This window comes from Equus caballus, chromosome 12 (genome assembly GCF_041296265.1).
Source record: "Equus caballus isolate H_3958 breed thoroughbred chromosome 12, TB-T2T, whole genome shotgun sequence".
NCBI classification, from domain to species: Eukaryota; Metazoa; Chordata; class Mammalia; order Perissodactyla; family Equidae; genus Equus; species Equus caballus.
Window position 1 is genome coordinate 12,583,037 of NC_091695.1, and position 14,043 is coordinate 12,597,079.

Here is a 14,043-nt window from a genome sequence, read left to right on the forward strand (position 1 = left end):
AGTGTAGCTTAATTTATTTCAAATAGTTCAAGGATCTAATCATTGAATCATAACCCTTGGACTTTTAGTGGGTGGGCTGGTTTTCTACATCAAAATCAAGATCTTAAAATCTCTCAGTTTTCTGCTTTTTGTGGCATTTGTCTATTTCTTAGATATTATAAATTCAAATATCAACCTAGATCCAGATCACCTGAATTTCCTTTTTTTTGTGATTCATCGTAGACATCATCTACTTCATTTTCTAAAAGCTCCCAGGGACAGTGGTGATTTGATGTTAGGGACAAAGTCTGATCCTTGAATCACAGTAATAACCACCGCCCAGTACCATCAGAAGGCAGCTGAGTGCTGTTTAAAGAGCACTGATTTCTGGGTTAGTAACCTGGGAAATATCTATTGTGTGGCCCACAAAGCCAGTTAACCTCTCAGCCTCTGTCATCTCTTTTATGAACAGATGAGGTCAGAGTACAAGGTCTCTAAATCTTTCAGCACAACTCATAGCTGAGTGTGACCTGGACTTTGCTCACTGGGGGACTGCAGTGAAAAATCAACTAGTTGCGTAATATTAGCCAAGGAACCCTGCTTGTCCAGGGACTAGGATTCCCAGAGAGAAATCCAACGCTTCATCCAATCTCAGTTTTCCAAAACCAGATCATCTCCTGGAGTAATGATCTGTTCCAGCAGAGTGGCTAACTTCATGCCAAATTGGAGGCACTTGAGTGTATTTGAGATCCGTCTGATCCAATTCCTCATTCTAAGGCAGAAGGAAACCATGCTAGTTTTTCAGATCTAAAGGTAGGTGATATGGCTAGAAGTAAGGTGCAAAGTCTCTAAGCAGCCATAGGATGTTGGGAAATCAGTTACTCTTTTTGAGCCACAAGGATTCATTTGTAAAATGAGCTGGTTGGGTTTGAAGATATTTTTTAAATAATTAATTCAACTTATTTGTATATTTTTATTGTGTGTAAAATTATACAAAATATAAAATTTGATGAATTTAAAGCACTTTACAATTCTGGGATTCTGTGAGATACCATTTGGGAATTATGAAGGGGGGAGCTCGTGACTGAAATTGACGTTTCACTACTTCACCCTGAGATCAGTCACATCAGCACGTCAAGTTCTCTCTTATATTTATCCTGGCCATTGTTTTCAGTCTATAATTATGCTCTGGTCCAGAGTCCAGCAGGTCACATGATGGAGAGTCTAAATGCTCAAATACTGATTTAGGCACTTACATGCTGGTCACATTTTCTTTCTAGGATTCTTGATGAGGCTGCATTGTGTGGAGATAGGAGATATTTCTTACCAGTTCAGTGCAGGAGATGATGAAGATTGGTGAGGGGTGTGGTATCAGACAGAGGAATAAATACAGAAAAGGCAGAAATTACGGAAGAGGAAAAGGTGACTTTCAAAGAGGAGGCCAGCAGTTATTCCTTCTGTTAGGGATGAAGGTTGGAAAAACTGGATCCTTCATGATTCCTCTCATCTCTGAGTAATCTCTCAGATTGATCCTAGGATATTTTCATTAGTTTCTCTAATTGATCAAAAATCGAGTTCATACTCATATACGAAATATTTGTATGCGTTGGTGAACACATATAACTTGGACTTCTAACAAAAGGGCATATTTAATTTCAGCTCTACATTTACATGTTGTAATCCTAGAAATTGTATAGGGCAGTGGTTAGACAGCATAGGATCTGTGGTTAGATTGCTTGGATTGAAATCTTGGCTCCACTGCTGTGCAACCTTAGACCAGTTATCTGGGCTTGTTTTTCTCATTTGTTATAAAAGGGGTGATAATAGTAATACCCACATCACAGTAGAGTTGAATGAATTAATGTGTATAGAACACATAAAGTATGTGGCACATGGTACTATTGAAATACTAGCTGTTATTATCAACCAAAATGCACTCAGTAATAAAGGTTCAAGAAAAATATTAAGCAGATGATTTTGAATACTAGGATAGTATATTTCTTAGATATAGACACTAGAGTTGCAATTATAGAGAATCTATTAATTGCTGTAAAAGAAGTATGATAAATTTCTGTAGGAGCAAGAGGGGGAGAATATATTATTCTTACACTGAGGTGAGGATCTTCATGCAATATAGAGGAAGGAATACCAAACACACAAAAGGGAGAAAGGACACCTTGAGTTAGGAAATAGCTGTATTATGTTCATTTAGGGAATAACAATAAGGGTGCAAAAATAGGCAGTGGCCAGTTCAAGAAGGACCTAGAATCCATGCTAAGTATATTGGAATTAATGCTGTGGGCAATGGGGTTGTGTTGATAGATTTTAGGTAAGGTAGTATATGATATAATATGCATTAAAGGAAAATCACCAAAGTATTTGCAATGCTCAGAGAACAGGAGATTCACGTGGGTTGGTGTATTAAAGACAATCTTCACTGAACACATGAGACTGGAGTTGGGCTTGGAAGGAGGGTAGGTTTGGAAAGAACAGGTGAGGGCATTTCAGTGAAGGGAGGTTCAGTGGTGGAATAGAGCGGGTAGGCTTGTGGGATGTGGAGATGACCCTGAGTTGAACAGAGGTGAGGTGAAGTTTAGTGGGTAAGTGGGTGGTTGTTGAGGTGGTTTAGTCTGTGCAAGTCTTTAAAAGTGAGTCATAGAAGTTCAGGTTTTTCCTGGCTCATTCCCATGCGGTGGAGAATCTAAGGAAAGAAGAGTCAGGAAGCAATTTTCTTGCTGCACTGTGCAGGATGGATGGGATGGGAGCATCTGGGGACTAAGGTGCTTTGTTAATTTAGGTATCAGCTGACAGCATATGAGAGGATGTTGGCAGCAAGAATGGAGAGAAAGGGCCCAGGAGAGGTAGTTTAAAGATAAAATTCATGGGATCTGATGGGTATGGGAATGAAAGGGGGTGTGGGTAATATATGACATCCAAGCTACAGTTGGGACAGCTTGGAGGGTGATGGTGGCATCGAAGTATCTTCCAGGTGACACTTGCCCGCAGGTCTCCTGTTACTCCATAGCTTAGTCTCATCAGCTTCAACCCTAATTTCTGTCCAAATCCTTTCCTTTGGCTCATAAGTGATGATGTGGTAAAAGGAGATTCTTGAGGAGTCTCACAATCTTATCTTCTAACCATTCAGGTACTTGATTTTCCAAGGTGCTGAGATGGTGCCAGATATTCCTAATGATTTGCGAGCCCAGTGGCCACAACACTGCTCCTACGGGAAAGGGCACCACACTCTGATGAATTTAGCAATGTTGCTTGTGTTAGGTGCTGGGTATCAATGTAATTTCTCTGCTGCACCCACCTTCCTGGGAACTTTAGCTCTTGTTTGGGCAGTTTCTTTTGCTTCTGTGGAGGGCTGAATTCCTCCTTTCTTTCTGCAAATGAGTTTTATAGTAATTATATAAATTACAAAGAAAAATTCCACTGGATTTTGCTTTAGCTTATATAAACTTGTAGATAAACTTAGGGTGAGTTGAAATCATTATGTTGAATTTTATCATTTTAACATGATTTTGTAAGAAATTTTTTGCTGGATGTTATGTATTTTTTCCTTTTTATACATGTATTTTCTTATAGTCCGTTAGCAGTTTTATCGTTTTTCTCCGCATAACTGTATCACATTTTTAAGTGCTTTTTATTTAAAAAGTTTCTTGGTTATTGTAATGGGAAAATTTTTCAGTTGGGTTTTCTTTTTTTTTTATTGAGTTATTGATAGGTTACAATCTTGTGAAATTTCAATTGTACATTAATGTTTGTCAGTCATGTTGTAGGTGCACCACTTCACCCTTTGTGCCCACCCCCCACCCCACCTTTCCCCTGGTATCCACTAAACTATTCTTGGTCCATAGTTTTAAATTCCTCATATGAGTGGAGTCATACACACATTATCTTTCTCTGGCTGGCTTATTTCACTTAACATAATTCTCTCAAGGTCCATCCATGTTGTTGCAAATGGAATGATTTTGTTCTGTTTTGCAGCTGAGTAGTATTCCACTGTATATATGGACCACATCTTCTTTATCCATTCGTCTGTTGATGGGCACTTAGGTTGCTCCCACGTCTTGGCTATTGTAAACAGTGCTGCAATAAACATTGGGGTGCACAGGACTTTTGGGATTGCTGACTTCAGGTTCTTTGGATAAATACCCAGTAGTGGGATGGCTGGATCGTATGGTAGTTCTATTTTCAGTTTTTTGAGGAATCTCCATACTGTTTTCCATAGTGGCTGCACCAGTTTGCCTTCCCACCAGCAGTGTATGAGGGTTCCTTTTTCTCCACAACCTCTCCAACATTTGTTGCTATTAGTTTTAGATATTTTTGTCATTCTAACGGGTGTAAGGTGATATCTTAGTGTAGTTTTGATTTGCATTTCCCTGATGATCAGCGATGATGAGCATCTTTTCATGTGCCTATTGGCCATCAGTATATCTACTTTGGAGAAACGTCTGTTCATGTCTCCAGACCACTTTTTGATTGGGTTGTTTGATGTTTTGTGGTTGAGTTGCGATAGTTCTTTATATATTAGGGATATTAAGCCTTTGTCATATATATGACTTGCAAATATTTTTCCCAGTTAGTGGGTTGTGTTTTTGTTTCAATCCTGTTTTCATTTGCCTTGAAGACGCTCTTTAATCAGATGAAGTCCCATTTGTTTATTCTTTCTATTGTTTCCCTTCTCTGAGAAGGCATGGTGTCCGAAAAGATCCTTTTAATACTGATGTCAAAGAGTGTACTGCCTACGTTTTCTTCCAGAAGCCTTATGCTTTCAGGTCTCACCTTTAGGTCTTTGATCCATTTTGAGTTTATTTTGGTGAATGGTGAAAAAGAATGGTCAATTTTCATTCTTTTACATGTGGCTTTCCAGTTTTCCCAGCACCATTTGTTGAAAAGACTTTCTTTTCTCCATTGTATGCCCTCAGCTCCTTTGTCAAAGATAAGCTGTCCATAGATGTGTGGTTTTATTTCTGGGCTTTCACTTCTGTTCCATTGATCTGTGCACCTGTTTTTGTACCAGTACCATGCTGTTTGATTACTGTAGCTTTGTAGTATGTTTTGAAGTCAGGGACTGTGATGCCTCAAGTTTTGTTCTTTTTTCTCAGGATTGCTTTAGCAATTCGGGGTCTTTTGTTGCCCCATATGAATTTTAGGATTCTTTGTTCTAATTCTGTAAAGAATGTCATTGGGATTCTGATTGGGATGGCGTTGAATCTGTAGATTGCTTTAGGTAGAATGGACATTTTAACTATGTTTATTCTTCCAATCCATGTACATGGAATGTCTTTCCATCTTCTTATGTCGTCAACCAATTCTCTCAGAAAGGCCTTGTAATTTTCATTATATAGGTCCTTCACTTCCTTAGTTAAATTTACCCCAAGGTATTTTATTCTTTTTGTTGTGATTGTGAATGGTATTGTATTCTTGAGTTCTTTTTCTGTTGGTTCATTACTGGAGTATAGAAATGCTACTGATTTATGCAAATTGATTTTATACCCTGCAAATTTGCTGTAGTTGTTGATTACTTCTAACAGTTTTCCAATGGATTCTTTAGGGTTTTCTATATATAAGATAATGTCATCTGCAAACAGCGAGAGTTTCATTTCTTCCCTCCCTATTTGGATTCCTTTTAGTCCTTTTTCTTGCCTGATTGCTCTGGCCAGGACCTCCAGTACTATGTTGAATAAGAGTGGTGATAGAGGGCATCCTTGTCTTGTTCCTGTTTTCAGGGGGATGGGGTTCAGTTTTTGCCCATTGAGTATGATGTTGGCTATGGGTTTGTCATATATGGCCTTTATTATGTTGAGGTAGTTTCCTTCTATGCCCATTTTGTTCAGAGTTTTTATCATAAATGGCGTTGGATCTTGTCAAATGCCTTCTCTGCATCTATTGAGATGATCATGTGGTTTTTATTCCTCAGTTTGTTGATGTGGTGTATCACGTTGATTGATCTGCGGATGTTGAACCATCCCTGTGTCCCTGGTATGAATCCCACCTGATCCTGATGTATGATTCTTTTGATGAATTGCTGAATTCTGGTTGCCAAAATTTTGTTTAGAATTTTTGCATCTATGTTCATCAGTGATATTGGCCTGTAGTTCTCTTTTTTCGTGGTGTCCTTGTCAGGTTTTGGGATCAGCGTGATGTTGGCCTCATAGAATGTGTTAGGAAGTGTTCCATCTTCCCTAATTTTTTGGAATAGCTTGAAAAGGATGGGTATTAAATCCTCTCTGAAAGTTTGGTAGAATTCCCCAGGAAAGCCATCTGGTCCTGGGGTTTTATTCTTTGGGATGTTTTTGATTGCTGTTTCAATCTCTTTCCTTGTGATTGGTCTGTTCAAATTGTCTGCCTCTTCTTGAGTGAGCTTTGGGAGATTGTAGGAGTCCAGGAATTTATCCATTTCCTCTAGGTTATCCATTCTGTTGGCATATAGTTTTTTTGTAGTATTCTCTTATAATCTGTTGTATTTCTGCAGAGTCTGTTGTTATTTCTCCTCGCTCATTTCTGATTTTGTTTATTTGAGCTTTCTCCCTTTTTTTCTTTGTAAGTCTGGCTAGTGGTTTGTCAAGTTTATTTATCTTCTCAAAAAACCAGCTCTTTGTCTCATTGATCCTTTCTACTGCCTTTTTCAATTCAATAGTATTTATTTCTGCTCTGATTTTTATTATTTCTCTCCTTCTGCTGACTTTGGGCTTCATTTGTTCTTTTTTCTCTAGTTCAGTTAGGTGTGCTTTAAGGTTGCTTATTTGGGATTTTTCTTGTTTGTTAAGATGTGCCTGTATTGCGATGAATTTTCCTCTTAATACAGCTTTTGCTGTATCCCATGTGAGTTGGTATGGCATGCTATCATTTTCATTTGTTTCCAGGTATTTTTTTATTTCTTCTTTAATTTCTTCAATGATCCATTGCTTGTTCAGTACTGTGTTGTTTAGTCTCCACATCTTTGTGCCTTTCTCAGCTTTTTTCTTGTAATTAATTTCTAGCCTTATAGCACTATGCTCTGAGAAGATGCTTGTTATTATTTCAATTTTTTTAAATTTGTAGAGGCTTGCCTTATTGCCCAATATATGGTCTATCCTTGAGAATGTTCCATGTGCACTTGAGAAGAATGTGTATTCAGCTCCTTCAGGGTGGAGTGATCTATATATGTCTATTAAGTCCAATTGTTTTAGTTTTTCATTCAGCTCCACTATTTCCTTGTTGATTTTCCGTCTGGATGATCTGTCCATTGATGTGAGTGGGGTGTTGAGGTCCCCTACTATTATTGTGTTGTTTTTAACATCTTCCTTTAGGTCTGCTAATAGTTGCTTTATGAATCTTGGTGCTCCTGTGTTGGGTGCATAGATATTTATAAGCGTTATTTCTTCTTGATGAATTGTCCCTTTGATCACTATATATTGTCCCTCTGTGTCTCTCTTTACCTGTCTTATTTTGAAATCCACTTGGTCTGATAGGAGAATTGCAACACCTGCCTTTTTTTCCTTGCTATTTGCTTGAAGTATTGTCCTCCACCCCTTCACCCTGAGTCTGTGTTTGTCCTTGGGGCTGAGGTGTGTTTCCTGGAGGCAACAAATTGTTGGATCTTGTTCTTTAATCCATTTTGCCACTCTGTGTCTTTTTATTGGAGAGTTCAACCCGTTCACATTGAGAGTGATTATTGATGCATGTGGACTTAATGCTGTCAATCTGTCACTCATTATCTTGTTTTCCTGTGTTTCTTTTCCTGTGTGCTTTAGACTACCCATTGACTTCTGCAATTTCTTATGCTGGGTTTCTTAGATTTTTCCTTATCTATGATTTGTGACTCTGTTCTGTACTTTATTTTAGTGTCTACCTTGAAGTTTGTATTTAGAATCTCGTGTATAATATAGTCTATTCTCTGGTGGTCTCTTACTTACTCGACCAATACTGATTTAGACCCTTTGCTCTTCCCCTCCTAAATAATTATTTTCATTTTTTATTCCAACTCGTCTTATTAATTTGTAGTTAGAGTGCTAAGATCGTCCTTGTTTTGGTAGTTTCCTTATTTTTACCCTAATGCTATAGTTAAATATTTGCTATCCTGTTCTGGTTCTATCCATCGGCCTCCCTAGTCTGTGGATTGTGTCCCCTTTCTCCCTTTTTTCTTTTTTCAAGTATGAGAGCCTTCTTGAGGATTTCTTGTAATGGAGGGCTTTTAGTTACAAATTCCCTTAACTTTTGTTTGTCTGGAAAAGATTTAATTTCTCCCTCATATCTGAAGGAAATTCTTGCTGGATAGAGTATTCTTGGCTGAAGGTTTTTATCCTTTAAAGCTTTGAATATATCACTCCATTCTCTCCTAGCTTGTAGGGTTTCTGTAGAGAAATCCACTGACAGTCTGATAGGGGCTCCTTTATAGGTTATTCTCTTTTTTTTCCTTACTTCCCTGAGTATTCTCTCCCTATCATTCCTATTTGCCAACTTTACTATTATGTGCCTTGTGGTGGGTCTTTTTACATTGACAAATCTAGGAGATCTAAAATCCTCCTCTACACACATTTCTCCGTTGATCCCTAGATTTGGGAAGTTCTCTTCAATAATTTCGTTAAGCACACTTTCTGCTCCATTTTCCTTTTCCATATTCTCGGGAATTCCTATGATCCTTATGTTCTTACTCCTCATTGAATCCATTATCTCTCTGAGATTTTCCTCATTTTTTTAAATTCTTAGTTCTCTTTCTTCCTGTGTCTGGTGCCATTCAGCCTGTCTGTCCTCGATTATGCTGATTTTCTCCTGTAGGTTGTCTACACGGGCATTCAGGGAATCCGTATTCTGTTTTATCTGGTCCATTGTGTTTTTCATCTCAAGTAATTCTGTTTGATTCTTCTTTATTATTTCAATCTCTTTTGTGAAGTAACTCCAGAACTCAGCTTGTTTCTCTATCTTTCTCTCTACCTCATTGAGTTTTTTGATTATAGCTGCTCTGAATTCATTATCACTTAGTTTACCTAATTCCACGTCCTCAGGACTTAATTCTGTGTTTTCATTGTTTTCCTTCTGGTCTGGGGCTTTTATAAATTGCTGGATGGTAGAGGAGCGGTTTTTTCTCATAGTGGTAGAATTCAGTTGCAGTTACAGCCTGTCGCCACTAGATGGGGGTCGAGAGTGGCGTGTTAGCTCTCCGCCTTGGGGCAAGATGGCTGCGCCCACTGGCTTTGCTGGGGGCGAGGGGCTGTTACTCACACGCGCTGGTCTGGGTTCAGATCAGTTCTGTTCTCTGGTCTCCCAAGGCCCTTGATTTATAGGGTGCCCACGGACGGAAGCTTTCTTCCCGTCAGCGGGTCTCCACTGAATCAGCGGCAGGAGTCCTGGATGATCCCCCGGTCGCGCGGCCCCTCCCCCGCTCCTTCCCGAACCGCGCCGCAGCGATCGCAGACTCTAGGGGAGGGAGTAGTGTTCTCTCCTACCGTTCCAGCGCCTCCGAGGGTGTAAGCAAGGTTATGATCTCCGCCTTCTTGGTATTGTAGGTCTCTAACGAGCTGGCATTATGTTTATTCTCTGAAACTCAGTTCTTCCAATCTTTTGCTGTATTTTGGAGGGGAGAGAATCCCGGGTCAGCTCACCCCGCCATTTTGCTCCGCCCACTCTCTGTCTGATACATGTTTTGAGAATATTTTCTCCCAGTCTGTGGCTTGTCTTTTTGTTTTCTATGAATTTTTCAAAGATTAAAAGTTTTTAATTTTGATGAAGTCCATTTTATCACTTTTTTCTTTTATGATTTGTGCCTTCTTATTGTCCTATTTAAGAAATCTTTTCTTAACCCAGGACACTAAAATTTTCTCCTGTGTTTTCTTCAAGAATTCCTATGGTTTTCTTCCTTTTGGGTTTATACCCTATTATGAATTTCTTTTCCCATATATAGTGTCCTGTAAGAGTTGAGAATTATTTTTCTGCCTGTGACACCATGAATTTAAAAGATTTTCCCTTTGCCCATTGAATTGTTTTGGCAACTTTGACTCAAATCAATTCACCCTGTACATGTAGGTCTATTTCAGGACTCTCTATTCTGTTCTATTGAGCTATATGACTATCTTTTCACCAATAAGAAAGTGTCTTGATCACTGTAGCCTGAGAATTAATTCTTCCAATATTGTCTTTCTTTTTTAAATTGCTATGGCAATTCCATATCCTTTGATTTTCGATATAAATTTTAGAATCAGTTTGTCAATTCCGCTAAAAAAGCCTGCTGTGATTATGACTGGGATTGCATTGAATCTATAGATTGAATTGAGGACAATTCATATCTTAACAATATTGAATCCCCTGATCCATGAACATAATATATCACTTTATTTCTTTAACCTCTCTCAACAATATCTTGTTGTTTTCATATATATCTTTTGTCCACTTTAGCCCTAATATTCCATATTTTATGCTATTGTATATAAGTATTTTTTTAATTTAAATTTCCAATTGTGTGCGGCTGGTATTTAGAAATACAACTGATCTTTGTGTGTTCGCCTTGTATCATATAACATTGCTGAATTCATTTCTTGGTTCTAGCATCTTTTTGTAGGTGGAGATTACTTAGGATGTTGCAGATAGACAGTCAAGTCATATACATAAGAAGACAGCTTTCTGTCTTCCTTTCCAACATGCATGTTATTTCTTTTTCTTGCTGTATAAAACTGGTTGAGAACTCCAGTCTAATGCTTAATAGAAGTAGTGAGGGCCGACATCCTTGCTTGCTCCTGACCTTTGGAGAAAAGCATTCAGCCTTTCCAACATTAAATATTATATAAGTTGTAGATTTGTCATAAATGAGCTTTTATCAGGATAAGAAAGTTTCTTGCTATTCCTAGCTTCTGAGAGATTTTGTCATGAATAGATGCTAGCTTTTGTCAAATCCTTTTTTCTTCATCTACTGAGATAATCATATGGTTATTTTTCTTCAGTCTGTTAAAACGGTGAATTACACTGAACTCTAAACACTAAATCAATCTTGCAGTCCTACAAAAATCCCACTTGCAAGTGAGATATTATCCTTTATATATACTGAGGATTCAGTTTGCCAAAAATCTGCTACAACTGAGAAATTAAAACTCTGTAAAGCACTAAAATCCCGGAACATAAAAAAAAGGTCAGTATACATATGAATTCCTATCCAGAAGTAATAATTCTAAATAATGTCACATAAATTATAAATATAATTCAACTGAGACATCAGAAGAAAGAACCACTGATAATAACAAACTGCAATAACAGGAAGCAATAGGTCCAAAAAGTTTCATGTACAAACTGTAATGATTGAAGGAGTTTTTCTTAATTTCTCTGGAGGTATGAGGGGTTGTCAGGAGATCTTAGTTCCCTTTTAAAAACGGCTTGTTTATCAGCCTGACATTTTATAGCCCAACGATTATAGCTTAAAAAGCTAGTTATAAATCAAATTATATTCCCACTGGCTTGTATTATAAATGTTTCATATGTTTACAGTAAAAGTAGTTTTCAAAATTATACACTAAAAGAAAACTATAGTTTAATAATGTATCATTACTACTAACAATAGGTCACACAAAGTTCAAGACTTTACTGAAACCTAAAATTTTAACTTCTATATCTTTGAGACTAGTTCCCTATAGGGCTACAAATTCTTTAATGACAAGACCAGAAAAGCCCTATACTCAAGCATACTATCTCCATAAGCAATTTTTTTCCACTAAGTATGAACTTCTGCATGCAAATCAAGTCTTATCTTTTTAAAAGCTAATATAAACAATATAATAACAGACAAGAGTTGACATCTGGTACTTACTATGTACCAGGCCCTTCTATGCCCTTTATGTGTTTTATCTCATCTGATTCTCACAGTAACTCTATAAAATAACTGCTGTTGTTACTTACACTTTTCAGATAAGCAAACTGAACAAAGACAGATCACGTAACTTGCTCTAGGTTCACAGCCAGAACCTAGACAATCTGGCCCTGTGTCTGAGCTCTCACATTATATTGCCTAACAACATTAACTTACAAAATATAAGTTATACATTTGTACTGCAAAGACAGCCAGTGAAAAACTAATCTTCTCAAGGGCTTATCTACAGAAACAACAGAAAAACTTTTTGATTTCTACACAAGTTTTCAGCAGACAATTGAGGAAAGACCTTGAATTGTAAATTGTAACCTATAAAGTTTACCGAAATTTGACAACTCAAAAGGAAGGAAAAAACAAATACTAAAGTGAGATTAATGGGTTGACCTTCAAGTTTGACACTGTTTCAGACTTGACGGGGCAAGTGCTCCTAAAACAAGCACAGATAATACAGGAAGACCATATCATACATGCTCTGCTTAAAAATCTTTTTGTATTTTACCTTTTGGTTTCGGGGTAAATCTTGAGCATGTGATGGAGGCTTTATAATTCAGGACTAATCTTCTAAATTCCAAAAGATTGAATAATGACTGAAAAAGAACAACAATTTAAGATAACTAAGGGAAAATTCTACTAAGAAAACCATAAAAATATGACGGGTCTTAGAGATTTGTTTTTGACAATTATACTGCTTATACACAGAACAGATGCAATTAGCATAAGACTATTTTCTCCCCAAGAGAAAGTCAAATTTCTTATACCTTAACATACTATTCTTGATCATTAACAATATTTATTGTGTTGCAAAGCAGAAAAGTATACATGGACAATGCAAAAATAAAACCCCACACCATATTATATTACTAAAGCTTTATTTATATTACCACGTGCTTAACAGTTTCCTCAAAATAGAAGATAAACAAATGTAAAGTCTACAACTTTTCAGACACGTTATGTTCACTATGAGTTATCTAGACGTATCAATTCTACAAGGATATAGCACAAATAAACTTATAATAATTTAAATTTATTTAATAATAATATTATTATATATTATATTATAATATATTATTATATTATTTATAATATATTATATTATTTATTATATTATCTGTTATAATATAATGATAATTTATTTTATAAATAATTCTAATTCATTTAAAATAAACAAATTTATTTATAAATAAATAAATCAGATGCTCAGTGATAGCAGAGCAAAGAAATTACATATTATCTCTGTGCTCAAGGAGACACACAACCTAGAAGGAGACACACATATAATTATAACAATAGAAATATAATTCCAAGATACTCTAATTCAGAACATACAGAGCATAATGAGAGCATATGAAAGACGGCCGTGGGAAGGTTTCCTGGAGCTGTTTTTTAAACTATAACTTACAATCCATTAATGTTATCACGATGAACATGTTTAAAACATGAAATAAAATGCAATGGAAAATATCAGAACATATCATACACTGTAAATTCACCACAGGATATTGTTTGTAAAATTTTTCTTGTATATATTTTATATACATGTGTACATGTAAAGTGTTTTACAATGTAGACTGTCTTCCTTTCTGAGAATCACAGTTGATAAAGTTTGAAAATCACTGGACAGGAGGCAATGATGTATTAAATCTTAGTAAAGATGGGTTAGCCAACTTGACTAACACATAGATAAAGGTGGCACTACAAATAAAAACAAAGTTTTGTTTAGTAGGTGGGTGTTTGGAAAATTGGCCTAGTATATATAAGAAATAGAGTCAGATATAGATATATAGATATAGATGTGGATTAAAGGCCTAAATATGAAAGGTAAAACCATAAAGCTGATAACAGGAACTGTAGGAAAATATTTTGGTTATCTTGCGATCTGGAAGTATTTCTTAATGCAACAATATGAACATGAGATAATTCATTTATTTATTCATTTAGCAAATATTTATGGAGCACTCACTACATGGCCAGACACAAGGAAGACAGGCAAAAGAGAATAAAATATATTAAGTCTCTGCCCTGATCACAATCTTGTGATTACAAGTTAAAACAATGAGTATAGACGTTATAAATCAGAAAAAAAGTGAATACAATAATAGTAGACCAAGCTCAGAACCCTAGGGAAAAAGAATCATTTAAAAGCCAGAGGAACGATGAGAAAGACAAAATAAGAATAGTAAGGGAAATGGAGAGTATGAGATCACAGAAGAAAAAGGAGTAGAGAA

The 14,043-nt window shown here is 36.5% G+C and overlaps 1 long non-coding RNA gene across 1 annotated transcript in view; it reads right to left on the minus strand.

Moving 5' to 3' along the window:
- Positions 1–14,043, minus strand: part of LOC138916582 (uncharacterized) — an 81,522-nt gene that overhangs the window by 45,309 nt on the left and 22,170 nt on the right. Inside the window, exon 3 of the long non-coding RNA XR_011423871.1 lies at positions 12,318–12,405. This is a non-coding gene — a long non-coding RNA (uncharacterized lncRNA). The remainder of the gene's footprint in view (positions 1–12,317; positions 12,406–14,043) is intronic.